This window comes from Eupeodes corollae, chromosome 1 (assembly GCF_945859685.1).
Source record: "Eupeodes corollae chromosome 1, idEupCoro1.1, whole genome shotgun sequence".
NCBI lineage: Eukaryota > Metazoa > Arthropoda > Insecta > Diptera > Syrphidae > Eupeodes > Eupeodes corollae.
In genome coordinates this window covers 184,848,583-184,866,484 of record NC_079147.1, presented here as the reverse complement: position 1 = coordinate 184,866,484, position 17,902 = coordinate 184,848,583, and the positions used below count along the sequence as shown (strand labels likewise).

The window sequence follows — 17,902 nt, the reverse complement described above, 5'->3', positions numbered from 1 at the left end:
GAAATGAAATTATTATTATTATTATTGCTACGTGGATATTGACCGGTATAGAAGCTGAAGTATTGTACCATTAAAGAGCTGTAAAATATACCTAATGGTCTTAACTCAGTCACCTTTCTTAAGGTTAAAAGAAAAGCTATAGAAGGCTCTAAGAAATTCTTTAAACAATTGTTTCTAAACTGATAAGTGTAGGTGTTGGTAAGAGGTTTTGAAACTATAACCTGGCTCTTCTTATGGAGACCTTGCTAACTATGGTTAAAGTTAAATGAATTTAACAAGATTCATACACAGAGCATATAATTCTACACCTGTCGATAGATTTCAGAGTGATCCTCCAACAAGCGGTGATTGATGTTAGTAGGCAGGATTGAGTTTTCGACGAATTAAATTCTACTCGATTTTTGATTCCCCATTTAATAAAGTTGTGTAGATCAGAATTTAACGAATTTTATCATACATTGTCCGTAAAAGATCCACATCCGGAAAACAAGTTTTTGAATCCATCTAATACAACTTTGATTGAACAGTCTAAAAGGTAATTTCTAATCCTTCGAAGGAGTAATTCGTCAAAACAAATATAAGAGAGCCTGATAGCAAACTGTATCAAATGCTTTTAAAATTTAAAGTTCAATAATCTTACTTTCCTCAAAACCATATAAAGTTGTGTTCTACTTTTTGTTTAACCAGTGGAATGATTGAGTTGAAATTGATCAGCGTTTCCATAACATTGGAAAGGAGAGACTTAAGTGCGATCGGTTGATAATTCGAAGGGTAGGAGGTTTCTTCTCTTTTGGGGTATCGGATTGATAAATATGCTGCTTTCCATTAACTCGGATCAACACCTAGCGTAGATGAAAAAATCTACGCAGTGGTTTTGCCAGAGTTAAAAAAACACCTCTTCAGAACAATAGTGCGGATGATATCAAGGTCAATTGATTTATCGGTGTTAAGATTTTTTAGGACTTTGTCTAATGTTTGTGGGCAAAAGAAGGCTGGTCCCATAAATTCATTAACGTTCTCTACTGAAGGTGGAGTCATACAACTCTCTGGCAGCGTTGAGTTGGTGGCAAACTGCCTAGCCAAGAAATCAACTTTCTCTATAGAGCTTACAAATTGAGTGCCATTGACAACAAGTGTTAGAACCGAGAAAAAGAAAATAAACGTCTTTTTACGAATGACCAACATCTTTACTACAGTATTTTTGCCTTAATTTGTATACATTTTTTCGGTCAAGTGTGAGCGCTGAAAGTCTTCCTGGCTTGCTTGAACTTTTTCTGGCTTTCCTCACTTAAACGTACGTCTTTAAATCTTATATCCTCTTTACAGCTCAAATCAAATAATGCGTTTTTTTAGAACTGATTTTTGTAACCCTCAAAGTTCTTATCTCTAGAAGAATCAAACTTCTAATCAAACCTGCTGTGACCAGTTAAAGATCCTGAAATTCTTGTTTTTTATTGGATGAAATAGCTTTAATTTAAACAGTTGGTTCTTTCATCTACTTTTTAACATCTTGATTTTAATATTTAATTTCCAGCAGTTGAACTTAAGTACCTTGTACTTTGTGTGATTTGGTTCTGGCAGCAAATTTTAAGTAGAAAGGTACTTTTAAATCTATTATTTTAGGAGGAAATCTATAGCAGCTGAATTCTAGCAATTTGGTTTAAGATGCAATCAAATAGAAATCAGCATCAACTTTTTTTCAAAAGAAGTTTAAAATTAGTAGCTAGATTCTAGAAATTTTCTTCTAATAGCTGTCTTCTAACCTATTTCATTATGTATATTACAGCAGTTGTAAGAATCCAACAGCTACGTTCTGGAATTCAGACTCTTTAAGCTTGACTAAGTGGCTAGATTCTTATCAGCTGTTATCAAGAGTTCAGCACTTCGATTTCAACAGCAATTTTAACAAAAGTACAGATAAGATTTATAGCAGCACAAGTTTTATAAAACTTAATGAACAACTTTATTCTACCAGCTATAATCTAGTAATAACTCACGCACTTTTTTGGAAAAAAGATAATGAAAAACCTAAAACTGTCTCTGCAATATCATGAAAAGAAGTCTATTAAATAAAACTGAACGTGATTTTTCTGTAATAATTTATTCATTAATTTGAATTTTTGACATCTCATCTGCCGCTTCATTTATTATAAATCGAAGTCACTCAGCGGACAAAATTATATTGTTATAATGGAAGCAAAATCAGATAAGGCTTCCTATCCTTCTTTATGTGACAAAAACAACCGAAATACATAATTTTTCCCTGAAATTTACTACAACTACTTTTCATTTTAAAATTATGTATAATCTCTCTTTTTTGATGGAATATTAGATTATAAAGTCAAATGAACACCAACTAACAAACGGATGGAGTTCTTGGCTGATCGGTGGAACGTAGAAAAGTTGATACTAACGAAAAGTCTGAATCAAAAAGGATATAATTGTACAAAACATAATCTAATTTTGGCTCTTAAAACTCTGGGATTTATAATTGGGTTTCTTGATTTTCTCATTTCCATGGTAACTTAGTCCATGCTTCTGGCTTGGGTATGCAATAGACTTTCATTACCTTGCCTTTACCGCCTTAAAATTTCTACAATCTACTAAATTAAGTTTTAAAATATTGATTAACTTATCTGTTATTATATCTATGTAGATACATGTTGGTGGCTTTGTCCATCGTTCTGGGCTTGTCAGTAGCTAAATTTATCTGAAGGACATGACGTATTATATAATTTTAATTTAATTTCTGATGTTCAAATGGTAGACATGTGCATTCAAGAGGACACAAGCGTCCATAGGTTTTTTTCTTAAAACCAACCTCTGTCTATCAACTCCTACTCTCACCTCCACGTGGTGAACATCGGGTGCCTAGTACCTCAACTGGAGATTGGGTTCCAACCCCAGTGGAAAGTTGTTGGGGGCAGCAAACGAGAGAGGTGGGGAGAGGTGTTTCCACTAAGGCACCTCTCCTTATCCAGACGGCAGCGGAGGAATTCCCGAGATGGAATCAACGGTGGCGTCTACAGTTCCAGTAAGGTTGAACTACTTAGTGAACACCTTATAGGGCTTCTTCGACTTATTCGGAGCCCAGGCCTGTAAGGAGCGGTTTTATCCGGCTCCCCATCCTTGGAGTTATACTTAGGATCTGGCCCTCCAGGTTGGAGGTTGTGCGTCGGGGTGACTTCCTGGCCACGTAAAAGCTTTCAAAGTTGCGAAGCACCAACAAGCCTCGGATACGGACGGATTTACTGTTGACAACCAACGCAAACGAATAAAGGACAACGAACTTCGGATATGCACGTGGAATGTTAGGTCCCTTAACAGACCACGTGCGGCCGAAGAATTAGCGGAGGCCCTAGAACGATATAAAGCAGATATCACCGCCATCCAGGAAATACGATGGGATGGGCCGGGCAAAAAGAGGATGAAAAACTGCGATATTTACTATGGGGACTGCTACCACGAAAACCAACAGCGCTTATTTGGATGCGGATTCGTCATTGGAGCCAGACTTAGGCAAGAAGTCTTGAGCTATAGGTGCATCAATGAGCGCCTCATGACCATACGCATCAAGGCTAAATTCGGCAACATTAGCCTGATATGCGCGCACGCCCCCACAGAAGAGAAAGACGACAACACCAAAGATATGTTCTTCGAGCTCTTAGACAAAACATATGAGCAGTGCCCTAGCTACGATATTAAAATAGTCCTGGGCGATTTTAATGCCAAGCTAGGAAGGGAAGACATCTTTGGTGGAATAATCGGGAAAAACAGCCTGCACGACAACACTTCCGATAATGGATTCAGGCTCATAGATTTTGCTGCGGGGCGAAACGTCATGGTAGCCAGTACGCGTTTTCCACACCTCAACATCCACAAAGGAACTTGGACTTCTCCAGATCAATCTACCGTCAACCAGATTGACCATATTGCGATCGACGCCAGACACGCTTCCAGCATTATGGATGTACGAACTTTCCGAGGAGCTAACATCGACTCGGACCACTACCTCGTTGTAGCCAGGGTAGCACTTCGGATTTCCAGACCCAAGGCAAAACAGGGAGGTGCTGGGAGAAGATACAACGTCGAACGGCTACAATCGCCAGAGATCGCCAAATCCTTTTCCGACCGAGTGACAAGTAACCTCTCTCGAAGTTCTCTGCCGCCAACACAATGTATCGAAAACCAGTGGCAACATTGCCAAGATGCTATCAGAGAAGCCGCCTCTGATGTGCTGGGTTTCAAACAGCCACCAACAAGGAACCCCTGGTTTGATGAGGAATGTCGGCAGGCAAATGCAGCCAAACAAGAGGCACGCAAAGCGGCGCTGCATAAAAGGACGAGAGCTGCTCGTGAGCTCTATGAGCAGAAGAGGCGAGAGGAACGCCGACTTTTCAGAAGGAAAAAGAGAGGGCATGAGAAGCGTGCGGTCGAAGATGTTGAGAGGTATAAAAGCAGGAATGAGGTTCGAAAGTTTTATGAACAGGTGAAACGAAATTCACAGGTACATAAACCTAGAACCGAAGGCTGCAAAGACGAAAGTGGAAACATCATAGTGGAACCGCAGTCAATGCTGAGGATATGGAAGGACCACTTCTGCAGACTGTATAACGGCGACGAAGAACTGAATCCCGCTGTCAGGCAGGATGACCCATTCGATATAGACGACGAAAGCCAACAATCCCGTCCTCCCGACTTAGACGAAGTAAAGATTGCCATATCTAAGTTGAAGTCTAATAAAGCCGCTGGAGCAGATGGCTTGAATGCCGAGCTCTTTAAAGCAGCTGGAGATAAGTTGGTTAGGAGCATGCACCAACTTATCTGTAAGATATGGTCGGAAGAAAACATGCCCGATGAATGGAACCTCAGTATTGTTTGCCCGATCCTGAAAAAAGGAGACCCTCTAACCTGCACCAACTATAGAGGAATAAGTCTACTTAACATCGCCTATAAAATCTTCTCTGCCATAATATGTGAACGTCTAAAGCCCATCGTCAACAACCTGATAGGTCCTTATCAGTGTGGTTTTAGACCAGGAAAGTCCACAGTTGATCAAATATTCACATTACGGCAGATCCTGGAAAAAACTCAAGAGCACCAAATCGACACCCACCATCTTTTCATCGATTTCAAGGCCGCATATGACAGCATCTACAGGGACGAGCTGTATAGAGCCATGTCTAGTTTTGGCATCCCTGCCAAACTCGTCCGTTTGTGCAGGATGACCATGGAGAATTCACGCTGCTCCATAAAGGTTGGAAACAACTTAACAGAACCTTTTGATGTCAAAAAAGGTTTTAGACAAGGTGATGCGCTGTCATGCGATTTTTTTAACATCGTGCTTGAAAGAATAGTGCAGAGCTCACACGTCAACACTAGAGGCACTATCTTTCAAAAATCTGTCCAATTACTGGCATATGCTGATGACATTGACATAATCGGAAGAACTCAGCGTGACGTCAATGGGGCTTTTGTGAGTATTGAGGCAGAGGCGGCAAAAATGGGTTTAACGGTTAATGAGGGCAAAACAAAGTACATGCTGTCGTCTAGAAAGGACATACAACACCGACGTTTTGGACAAAACGTCACAATCGACAGACGTACCTTTGAGGTAGTCAAGGACTTCGTCTACCTAGGCTCCGCTGTAAACGCAGAAAACAACACCAGCGCTGAGATCAAACGCAGAATAACTCTTGCTAACCGCTGTTTCTTTGGACTAAGAAAGCAATTGAGTAGTAATGTCCTCTCTCGAGGGACCAAAGTGTTGCTATATAAGACCCTTATCATCCCCGTCCTGCTATACGGTGCAGAAGCATGGACCATGACAAAAGCGGATGAAAGCACCTTGGGTCGCTTCGAGAGAAAAGTTCTTCGTGTGATCTACGGTCCCGTATGCATCGAAGGGGAGTGGAGGAGAAGATGGAACGACGAACTGTACGGGCTGTACAGCGACGTAGACTTAGCAAGAAGAGTAAAAGTCCAACGACTAAGATGGCTGGGTCACGTAGAGCGCATGGAAACCAATGCTCCGGCCCGGAAAGTCTTCGAATCCGCACCCACAGGACAGCGCAGTAGAGGAAGGACGCGGATCAGGTGGCGCGCACAAGTGGAAGGTGACCTCACCCAACTTGGAGCGCGAAACTGGAGACATCTAGCTAGGGACCGAGCTAGATGGAGAAGTTTGTTGGGTGAGGCCCTAGTTCACACAGGACTGTAGCGCCACCTTAAGTAAGTAAGTAAGTAAGTAATTTAATTTCTCATAAAAACTTCCATTCTACGCAGTTTGTAGAAGTAAAGTGATGACCAGATTAGACAGAAAATGTCACTAGCAAGAATAAATTTAATAGAAAACTCCAACATCTAATACGAGTATCAATTAAGAATTCAAGAGAAATTCTTGAAAAAAACTTTAACGACAGGAGACAGCATTGAGTTTCTTAAGCATTAAAGTCCACTAGGTTCTTAAATCTCCATTGGACAATGCTGTCGATATTGAAATTTAATGAGCATATCATAGCTTGTTGTAGTTTCACATCCGAAGGACAAGGATGTGAATCTAGAAACGAATATGAAAAGCTGGGGGTATTGTCATCAGCGAAACTGTTTAATGGATTGGAAGTAACAGACAAGAGCTTGTTTATGAATATTCAAAAGAGAGTAGGAGACTAAACGGACCCCTGTAGGACACCAGCATTTGTTTGAGTTTCAGATTTGAAACCATCTAATACAGCTTGCATTAACGTTTCGAAAGGTAGTTTCTAATCTAAAGAAGAAAAGATGCATCAATAACAAAAGTAAGCATTTTTGAAAAGAGAACTTGTTGTCAAACTGTATCAAATGCCTTTAAAATATCAAGCGCAATAATCTTACTTTCTTTAAATCGATGTAAAGATTTAATCTACTGTTTAGTGAGATGAACCATGAGACCTATTGCTACGAAAGTCATACTGCCGGTCATTACGAAGTTTTCGTCCTTCGAGATATTTCTTAAGCTGATAATTATTCAGCGTTTCCATGACGATTTAACTAAGGGACGATAGTTTTAGGGGGAGTAGGATTAGATTGAAGGATGCTGTTTTCCATCCGCTCGGGAAGAGAGTAGATAGCTTACGCAGTGGTTTTGCTGTGTGTGGGGGAACACCTTTTCAGAACAATAGTTTTGATACCATCCGGGCCAGCGGATTTGTGTATGTCAAGATCTCTTATTACTCTTACAACTGCGCTAGTGCAAAAGAAGATTTGCTCCCAAAAAATCGTTTACGCTGTCAAGAACAGGAGGACTCATGACACTATCTGGTAGCGTCAAACTGTGCTCCAAGCAAATTGGCTTTATCAGTAGAGCTTACATATTGAATATTATTGTGGACGAGCGGTGAAACCGAGGATGACCTGCTGTTTTGTACTTTTCTTAGAAATGACCAGGTAGGTTAGGTTAAAGTGGCTGTCCATGATGGAATCGGACACACTTAAGCCAGTTTAATGGCTCATTTTGATACCACATGAATCTTGATGCTTCCTCATAAGCTCAATGGAACCAGTTTGAATCCCTTACGAAACCTGAGAGGCTGATTATGCTGATACGATTTAGATCGTTAAAGAAGAATTCTCCTAGGTAATTTTGCGTTTTTGAGCTAAAGCACGGCATGTACTGAGAAGGGAAAGAACTGTTTCCTCCTCTTCCTCGTCCATACAGTTTCTGCAAAAGCCAGTTGAGAACACGCCTAGCCACATGGCGTGCTTTCCTATTAGGCAGTGCCTGGTTATGACACCTATTATGGAGCTTATATGCGATCTGTTCAGATATAGCAAGGTCCTTCATCGCTTCAAATCTAGTGTTGGCCAGATGTTTTTTGTGACCTGACACTTGGTGATATTGTGCCACCTGGTGTTCTTGCATTAGCAACATTTTACAAGTAGCGATTGGTATGGCAACATTTGCCAAACGTGGTAGGATGAGCTGCACTGAACCGTTCCTGGCGAGTTCAACTGCCTTACAGTTACCTGGATTGTCTTTTGGATTCCACTAACTTTAGGACATTGTAGTTTTTTTGTTCTTAATTTTTAGTCAGTCAAAAATTTGGTTCGTCGAATATTATTGGTACAAGTCTTTCTAGCTTGGTCTGGTCACCATAGCTTGTATGGAGCTTGTTGTATAGAATATATATTTTACTGATGTACTATGTTGGATATATTTTATAGCTTCTGATGCAAATTATATTATTCAAATTTTGTAAAGTACATCAGTATGGAGAGTGTGCTGTACACCGAGTGCACCGATTTACGTACATTTACGTTTTCATTCTTTTTGGAAAACTAATAAAAATTTAATTATTCTCAGAGCTATTCAACGGCCAAAAACGATAACAAAATTAAATGAAAGCATTCATACCTCTAAAACAAACCCAGAATCAACCCCAAGTCCATTTACGGCTTCAACAAACTATAGCCTAGCCGCCCCCATCATTGGCACCGCTGGTCGCCATTAGTTCTTAACAGTCATATAAATTTCAAATTAATTCATACGAGGAGCATGTTATTCCTGTTTTATTAATTAATATTATTGTTTTGTTTAATTTTTGAAGCTAAACTATTGAGGTACTTGTAGTCTCTGAATCTCTACTCGTATATAATGTAACTGCTGGATGGCTCCAAAAGCAGAGACTGGGACTGCGGTTGAAATGTGTCGAATGGCGATGTCGATATGCATTGGATGCGATGCGGTACGGTGCTGGTGTGGTGCAATGCGCACATCGCAATCGAATTAAAATCCCATTTTGCAATTAGTTACTTGTTATAACACATTTCATTTGCCTTTTTAATTTAATGTGTTTTAGCCAGTACTCGAATGGACGTATTTTACGAACAATGAGTGCGAGTTTTGAGTGCAGGCAGGAGGCACTCACATCACATCACATCATCATCATCATGCACTAAATAATTGCCTCTTATTTAAAGTTAAAAATTGTATTTAAATATGTTCAAATGATGAATATAATGTTGTGTAATATAAAAATATGGGATGTGAAACTTTGACCTTGAACGGGGGTTTTCAACTAATTTGTTTTAAGTGACTTGGATATTAACTACCGACGACGAGGTCGACTACTGACGCGACGGCTGAGACGGGGGAGACACACCATTGGACATGCATCAGTGGTTAAAGTGCCACATTTGATTAATTGGACTATAATATAAGTCTCTCTTGTGCATTAGGTTTCTATACATCACGCCTTCTGGGAGTGATATTTAGTTGCGATATTGTGACACACTAATTTTTATATTATAAAATTAATGCATTTGTTTAATCAATATTGATTTTTTATTCAATGATACCAAACTTCCATAAAATTCTTTTTCTTTGAGAAAATATTCTCATGTCTAGATAAGGTTGAGCTTCGTCAGAATACAGTACGGATACAGACAGTTTGAATGGTGGCTAGTTTATCAAAAATAATTTCTGAAGAACTATTTAAAAACAAATAAAATCTTTAGTTAAAGAGTATAAAATCAAACTTAACCTTATTTAAATATTAATATTTAGTATACAATTTTGCGATTACTTACTTGCTTATCCGAGGAGCGTCTGATCCTGACATATTGCGTTCATCAATCGTTTGCGGGCCCTTGCAAGCTTTCTCTACTCCAATCGTGAAGAGCAAGCGTTCTTGCATCAGTAACCGCCTTGTCCATGTACCTGAGCCTCGGTCTTCCTCTTTTTCTCGAACATGGGGGCTAAGATTCAAAGAGGTCCATGCTCTCGATATGGCTGAGCCAGTGGCGTGTTTTCTTCCTTTGTTCTACATCCACATAATACAATTCACGATTAAAAGAGGAAGGATTTTTCTCTCGAAAGTGCAGATTGGCAATTCCCCTTTTTTTAATTTTCGTCCAGCACTCGGTGCCGTAGAGTAGAACTAGTAAAATTTGAATTTAGTGTAACGTGCACTTTGTTTTTGAGGAAAGAGCTTTGAACCCGATTGTTTGGCCAAACCGAAATAGGAGTGGTTCGCTAAGGTAACTATTCGTCGGATTTCCAGTAAGTGAAATGGATTTAAACTCCTTGACTACCTAAAACTGTGTGCTACCAATACTGACTTTTTATCCTCGTTCACTTCAAAACCAATAAGTTTGTTTTGGCCTGATCATATTTAGCTGTAAATGCTTCCAAAATAGGTGCATTTTAGCGGATGATCATGTCGATGTCTGAAGACCTGTTAAAGATAGTGCCTTCTAGAACAGCTCATTACATTTCGTTTTTTTTAACATCATGCAGCATAACTGTATCAGTTTTTTTGAGATATCAAGTTCAGGCATCGGCTATACAATCTCTTGGCGACTTATGTTATCATGTGCGACTTTGAAGTCGATGACAAACTGTTGGTTTTCGACTTGAAATTCGTTGTTCTTTTCCTGGGTTTGCCTTGATATTTGTTCTGTCGTTACTTTCTTCTACCCAAGCTTGGTAGATATGGTAGTGCATGTACACTATCAGGCCGTCCAAGCTGGTGGCGGATGTGTTGTTCTCAAGCTTGTGGATGGCTTTTTTAACATCTTCAGTACGTTGGGACAGGAAGTGCTGCTTTTACGCGATTACAATTCAATTTTTTTCGGTGCATAGGTTTCCTTCGCTGTTTTGAAGAGCTTGTGTACCGGTTCTATATAATAAGTTGTCATTTGGCAGTTTTGAAAAACCGTACTGTGTTGGTGGCGGATGCTTTTTTCTTTCTACACATGGTTTGCGTATCTTTTCACCTCTTTTCATGGTACTCCTTTCATAGTTGCATCATTTTCATTCGTGCATTTTCCATTTCCTGCTTCAAGTTCCACTAGTTGTTGACGCTTGTGGAGAAGAGTATTGCTGAGAGTTTTTAGTCAATTGCTTACTGTTGTCTCCGGTGGTTTAAGACATGCAGTGTTGAATTCCTTTCTTCGGGCAGTCTTTTTCCGCTTAAGTACAAAAAGAAAGCTGTCAGAGTCCAAGTTCATACCGTAAAAGTTTCGCACGTTCAAGACTTATGATGCGTGCAATCTATAGATTGCCAGGTTGCTGTGTGTATATCCTTCGTCTGGTAAACTTGGTATTACTTTTCACCGTATTGCGAGCAGCAGCAAATTAGCAATTCGCTCCTTGCATGCTCTACTTTAAAACTAATCCTGCCAAGAAATGTTCCTACCTGGCTTTAGCATAAAAGTCACAGAGCATGACTTTACATCTCACCTGACAGGCTCCTGAGGCCGTAGTTTTTTCGCTGGACCTGGTGAATAGAGTGTTCTTAAAAATCCTTTTGAAGTACATTATCGTCCTGGATATGGTTGTCTTTTTACAGTGGTCGTTTTCTGAGGCTTTGTGCTTTTCTCTAACAATAATTGTTTTTTTTTACTGGCCCGACGAACTAACCTTGATTCTGTAAGGCACTGCGTGTGGTTTTGCAGAATTTTGATCTTGATGAAATACACGCGCTTACAAATTTAGCAAGTCTTGACATACCATTGTGTTGTTAATGTGAGCATTTGATGTGTAGAAAAATATAGAGGTGGAGGACCCCATTTCCTACAACAGCTTAATACTTTCGTTGAATTTAGTAAAATTGTTACATTACCGATGTTAAAATAAGCCTATGAAAAGCAAAACATTTTAAGTTTTGGAAGTATACTCGTAATTTGCGATTCAAAAAGTGTTAAAATGTCATAGAAATATAAATTGTCGTTATTTAAAAATAGATAACACTATTCCAGAGTCAAAAGCATACTTCATTGAAAATATGAGTTTTGAAGTCAGGAAGTTTTGTTGTGCTGTTGGTGCTTCTTAATTTTGTTCGTTTGTTCAAAGCGTATGCCTTGAAAAAAACTATGGTTAAAGTTTCTCTATATGGGTAGACATAAATGACTCTTACTAATGTTTGAAAAATTCAATAATTTTAAATTTTAATTTAAAGAAACTTGCTCAAAAATTCTCTTTTTCTGACCACTAAGAGGTGTTACAACTCAAACCTTTATATCCATAGCAAAAATGTATGCAACGCTGCAATTATGTATAATGGTTAAAAGTTTAATATCCATATAGAAGAGGTTATGCTACTAGTTTATAAGCCATTAACTTTTGGGGGTATAACTTATATGAGCTAGGGCTGAACTACACCATATATACAGACAGAAACTTTGTGTGCTTTTATTTAGCCTATGTACATTATAGAGCTTAGCTCCTCATATATTGCACCAAAACTAAACAAAGAAAGGCAAAACAACAAGACCTTAAAAAAACACACACACCTCTCTTCTGTAACTGCTTCTGCTCTGTTGCTGCTGCACCCGATTGAAGCTTGAGTACATTTATGAAACTTACACCAAACATACTGACGTGGATTGATTGAACAGTTAGGCTGGAAATTTTAATTAAAATGCAAATATACACACTGCTGCTTGCGTTCTGGACTCTGGATAGGATATACATATATATATGGTTTATGCGGAACAAAGGAAGGAAGGCAAGCCTATAAAAGGCTGACCATAAACCTCCATGTACGACGTACATACTTCTATCTATCTACTCGTATATTATATGGGTTTTGAGAAGGTATGAGAGGTGTCAAGCAAAAGGTTGAGTGCTTATACACACTACATCGATTGATTTAAGTCAGTCTTTTTCACACATTTTTGAATCTCTGACATCATCCGTAATTTAAGGTAAAAACACGTAGTTGTTTCGTTGTATTAGAGATTATTGTAAAAAAGCCGAATTTTGTTGTTATTTAAGAAAAAGAGAATCAAAAATAAGTTAAAAATGATTAAATAAATTAATTCATACAAAAATCAATTGTAAGTCTTAGCTTTTCACGTTAAATGAGCGAAAATAAAATAACAAATGCATTTTTAGCATTTTATGCCTGTTTCGAGTGGTCAGCACTCCAAGATACTTGTACTCATTTAAAACTTCAACAGGATTTCCATCATAAAACCGTTTCTCGTTCCGACTCCCTTTTTTACTATTATGACAATATTCTTTTAATTTATTAGTCATAAGTTGTAGAGATTCTGGAAAATACGACAATATCTGCAAATAGCAGAGCTTTAATTTGCAGCCCCCTATACTCAATACCAACATCTAAAAAGCTCACGAAGTCAAAATTCAAGTTCATTGAGAGCAAAAAGTTCCTATTTATTTTATCCATTCCAAATGCAGAAATTACGTCTTTGTAAATGTTTTAAATTAGTTTTCCATACCAAGTCCGTACAGCTTGTAAACAAGATCATCGCGATCCATGGAACTTTAAAAAAACAATTTTGTATTCTTGCTAGAAATGACTCAGCAATACTTTTTAGCACAAAAACATGATCAATAATGGAGTATCCAGACTCACTTAAGAGCTTTTTCGAACATATCCAAACTTTAAGTCGATTCTGGGGTACAGCAGTGAAAATTTGTAAATGGCATGGATCTCGAACTATTTCCCCAATAATACTTTGGTTCATCAAAACAGCTAGCTTTTGGATAAGGTTATTTGTCCCGTACTTATACAATTCAACTGGTATCTGGTCAGCACCTACTGCGTTGCCATTTTTTTAGTCCAGCTATAGCTAGTGAAACCTCTTCTTCCGAAAGCGGTGAGTCCAAAACAGGCTCGTAATAGCCAGGTGGAGCAGAGTTGAACTGCAAATGATTCCTTGGGGTAAGGTTGTTGTGAAAATCTGACATCAAAGAGTATACCATTTTTACCATTTCCACTAGCTTCTTACAAACTACAAATCAATTACGGAAGAGTCTAGTCCTCCAACATTCTTTTATTTATTCTTTGAGTTTAAGACTAAACATGAAAATTAATCCATTACAGTAACTATCTGAACTAATATTCTGACATCAATCAATTGACTCAGAGTGTTTAATGCAAAGGTGTCTATTCATATTTCTCGTGCAATCTACTGTAGACCAAACATTGAACAAAACAAAAAATAAAACAACTTAAAAGTTTGCCAGCTCGTTTGATTATGGGCCTTCAGCCATCATCATCATCGGGAGGGCACATATTGCTGGACGCAAAGAACGTCAATATGCAATATGGTTTGGTCTTCTGCTGGCTCTGACCTGATGGTCAGTTCAGTCTTCTCATTCTCATCGTAGGTATATTGAATGATTCTTTGGTTAATGGTGTTGGCGCGGTAGATCCTTTGTACTTTGTGCATCAGTTATGGCATCAGCACGTTCTGTTTGCTTTTTCTGTGCAAGTTCTTTTTTTCCTTTACTTTTGCAGTGTCTTTTGTTTGCTTATGGATATGTACTCTATCGACGATTTAAAAACAAAATGCACAGCTCAGTGCAGTGAATATGCACACAATATGGAATGAAGTTAACTAATTGAACACATAGCCTGGTAGGAAGAAGAATTCAGGCATTGGGAGGGGGTAAAAGAGAGGAAATGCACATGCACAAGGTTCTGGAGCGTTCAAGTGTTGAAGAAGTTCTTGTTCGGCCTTTGTATTTAATTACCTTGATGCAGATATACATAACTAGAAAACATAAGTGGTATTAAAAGCTAATTGGTCTAAGCAAGGTAAATGTTTTTTTTTCAGTTTTTGGTAACACCAAAAATAGGTAATAGAGACGTTAACGAATTTTCTTTCCAACTCGTGCAGTTGAGGAAGTTTTGAGAGACCTTAACTTACACTGATCCGCTGGCCTGCATAGCGTTTGGTTTTGATGAATCTGTTCTTTATTATATTAGAAGGTACCTTTCAAACCGCTCAATACAATTGGGTGGTTTTAGATCCGAAATTCATAAAATAAATTATCGTGTTCCTCAGAACTCCGAACGATCTCTTGTCTTCCACTTCTAATCTGTTGAACTGTTTCGCTGATGATAGTACCATCAGCTTTTCATATTTGTTTCTAGATGCAAATCCTTATCTTTTGGATGTGGAACTTTAACGGTAGCTTATGATGAGCTTATTAAATTACCTTTGTAATCGTTCTATACAAGTTGTATTAGATGGTTACAAGTCTGAAATTCATAAAATAAATGCTGGTTTCCCCCAGCTCCGTTTTGTCCCCGAATCTCTTCCTTGTATTCATAAATGATCTTTTGTCTGCCACTTCTAATCCATTAAACTCTTTCGCCGACGGCAGTACCCAAAGCTTTCCATAATCGTTTCTAGGTTCACATCCTTGTCCACTGGATGTGGAACTTCAAGGGCACAGCGTATGATAAGCTCATTAAATTCTGATCTTGACAGCATTGTCCCATGTTGAATCAAAAACCGTGTAGAATTTAGTGCTTCGAAAACTCAATGCTGTCTCCAGTCGCACTTGCATCCAGGAAAGGAATCAACTGTCAGTACTCGGTATGTGTATCACAGATCACCTTTTATGGAATGGTCACATATTTAATATTGCAAAAATGCTTTTTTCACCCCTTCTGATCTAGCTGTAATTTACAAAGCTTTCATTGAACCAAAACTTGAACATAACTAGGCCAGGAGCCCCTAAAACAAGTTTGAGCTTTTTAGATAGGAAACAAAAAAGTGCTTTGGAAATGATAAGCGATAGAACTATAACCGAAACATTTACATCTCTCGAACACCGGCGCAATGTTTCATGCCTTTCGTTGTTTTACAGATACTTTTACAAATGATGTTCTGTCGAATTAGCCAGTTGCATTCCCCCTCAAACAATTCAGCCGTAACTCGAACTTTAAGGAATGTGCTTTTTGCCGAAACCCACATTGTTTTGGAGTGACCAAAGAGTTGCAAAATGATTTTAGACAAATATGGTAGAATTGAGATAGGTTTATATTCAGTTTTCAAACCTTTTTAAGTATGATTTTTGCTGTCTTCCGAAGGTCCGGAAAAACTTCAGTTATCAAAATAGTATTAGATGTAATGTATGGCAGCAACATTAGAAAGTCATGTTGAAAAATTTAGGGTTAACATTGTTCATACCGACAGCCGATTTCCAACAACATTAGCGCAATCCACAGAACTCGATGAACTCGACAAAGGCGTGAGTGATGGGATAAATTAAATAAATAAATTAGATAAATTATTTGTAAGTAAATTGTAAGCAGGCACATTTCTTGCCTTACCAATACCAACGTTACGCAGGTTCCTCCACAGTCTACGCCCATTCAATAAACAACTGAGTTGATTAGACGCATTTCAGATGTGACTTTGTTTAACGAACAAAACAAGCGTCCCAATTCAGTTTTTTCTTTTATCTACAACAGGGAAGGGTTTTTATTTGTTACTCGTTTCTTTGATTTTAATATCAAACTCTTAGATCAGTTTTAAGTTTTTGACATTATAGATATTTGTGCCAAATCTTATATTCCCATCTTCATAGATTTTAATATTTTTTTAAAGCTTTTCGTAAATTAAAAAACAAAACAAAAAACTTTTATTACTTTACCAAAATGCAGTTTTGCTCTTAAAAGCATCATCACAAAATATTTAACCATTAATCATTAAAGATAAAAACAAAAACTTTTGTATTTTTAGTGTGATAAAAAATCACCATATAAATTTGATGACGACGACGACGCAAGACGAGAAAAAGAATAAAATGTATTACAAATTGTAGAGAAACGATTTTTGTGCAATAAACTTTTTGGCGTTTCAATGATTTTAAGCAGAATTTATTGTATCTCGCATCATATCTACTTTAGCTTAGCTATAGGTTTATGGATGTGTTCCTCTGTGTTCCTCCCACACTGCCTCCGTCATTCTGCCGATTCGACTTCCACTCTTGCTCCAATATACTCTCATTTTAGCATCTATCGTTTATATGTTTTAGGGGAGCGGCGGGGCAGTGATGACGATGGCGCCAGAGTTGGGACGACGACTAGGAGTATTTTAATCGAATTTTGATTGCCCAGTGATCGGTGTGCGCTACCATTAAATTGGATCATAAACTAAAGTTTTTTTTTTAGATTTAGAGGAGGCGTTGCGTTTCTTCGTCAGCAGCGACAGCAGTACTAGCGGGAGTATTATTGACTTAGCTAAAGTAACCGGTCTATGGCGGTGTTGGTCAAAAAACACACAAAATCAATTTTAAGCTCAGACGACTTTGCACGGGCCCAAACTTACCAGCTTCAAAAATTGAGTTATTATTGTTTATAAAGTTGCGTTGGTGGAAGCTTCTAATAAATCGCTAAATAGCGATGGAGAATAAACAAAACTATGACAAATGTTCATACTTCTTCTAGGTAGGTGGATTACCCCCGCTACCTTTCACACTGAACTTTTATATATTTTCGGTTTCTTTTTCAAAAATAAAAAAGTGTTCCACACTCGTTAAAAATCACTTAAAACTCCATCATCGTAAATATTTTCCGGAAAACTGTTTCAGCTTTCAGCTCTGTATGGAGTCTTTTTGCAACGCAGCGTTGAAATTTATTAATACGTAACTGTTTTCCTTTGGCGTTAATCGTGGTTATCGAATAATTTGTTTTTTTTTTTTTTTTTTCGTTCTAACAAAACATCCATGGGAAGAGGAGAAATGGATATTGGGGGTTCTATAAATTTAATTCGACGAGTTAAAAGAAGGGGCTTTTAAGATTCTGCAAATAAAAGACAAAATGTTAGCAATAAGACAATAAAATGATTTCTTCTATATGCTTTGCCAAGTTAAAGGATGGAACACATATTGCACCCTCTGTATAAAGCAAAAGAGGTTGTTTTTTATAATTTGAAGCTCTTACTCACGATTCGATGATTTTTATGAGATGCAATCAAATTCTGGAATTTGTGCGTCAGTCGGCGACAAATCTGGTTTAAAAAGTTTTATATTTATGATGTTTTTGAGGCATTTTTATTATTAAAATTTATTTGCAGTCAGAAAAAGTTGCATAGAACATTAAAAATAAAAATAAATGCGTCTACGCCCAAGTGTACACTTTTAAATTGTTCCTTT

General features: G+C 37.9%; 1 protein-coding gene across 7 annotated transcripts in view; it reads left to right on the top strand.

Moving 5' to 3' along the window:
- The window catches only part of LOC129953876 (probable serine/threonine-protein kinase DDB_G0286465), a 386,722-nt gene that overhangs the window by 328,398 nt on the left and 40,422 nt on the right, over positions 1-17,902 (top strand). The window lies entirely within an intron of this gene.